The following is a 661-nucleotide window of genomic DNA, read 5'->3' on the forward strand; positions in this document are numbered from 1 at the left end:
AGCACTTTCATAGCCCATACTGTATGGTATAACCGGCACCTAAGCTATGAAAGAAACTTAATTTGTTGTTAACATAAGTTATAATCATGAATGCTTGACGAGATTTACAAGTATTAACATTAATCAAATAAAATGACTAATGTAATCATGTTAACAATCTATAATTAGATTGGAACCTCCTTTGTGTGTGGTTTTCAATTGAGTAATAAGAGTTTATACTATACTTGTTTGACATACCATTAATGGAACCTCTAATCTTCACATTTGTTATTATCATTGTTTAATCCTTACATTAATATTCCATCTCAAAGTTCTCATATTTTTCTTCTTTTTCTTCTCCTTCTTTTTCTTTATTATTATTATTACTACTACTACTACTACTATTATTATTATTGTTGTTGTTGTTGTTGTTGTTGTTATTGTTATTGTTATTGTATTATTGTTATCTGTAATTTATACAATTAACCTCTCTATGGTTCGACTTCGGTCTTGCCGGGTTATTTATTATTTTGATACTCCTGCACTTGGGAGAAGATATCAATCTTTTAATCGTGTCAAGTTTTTGGCGCCGTTGCCGGGGAGGTAAGTTCTTGTACAAATTATAATATTTATTTTATTTTCTCTTTCACTGTATATAACTTTGTTTCTTTGCTCTTGTTTC

This window comes from Populus euphratica, unplaced genomic scaffold (genome assembly GCF_000495115.2).
Source record: "Populus euphratica unplaced genomic scaffold, PopEup_1.0 scaffold27.1, whole genome shotgun sequence".
Taxonomy (NCBI): domain Eukaryota; kingdom Viridiplantae; phylum Streptophyta; class Magnoliopsida; order Malpighiales; family Salicaceae; genus Populus; species Populus euphratica.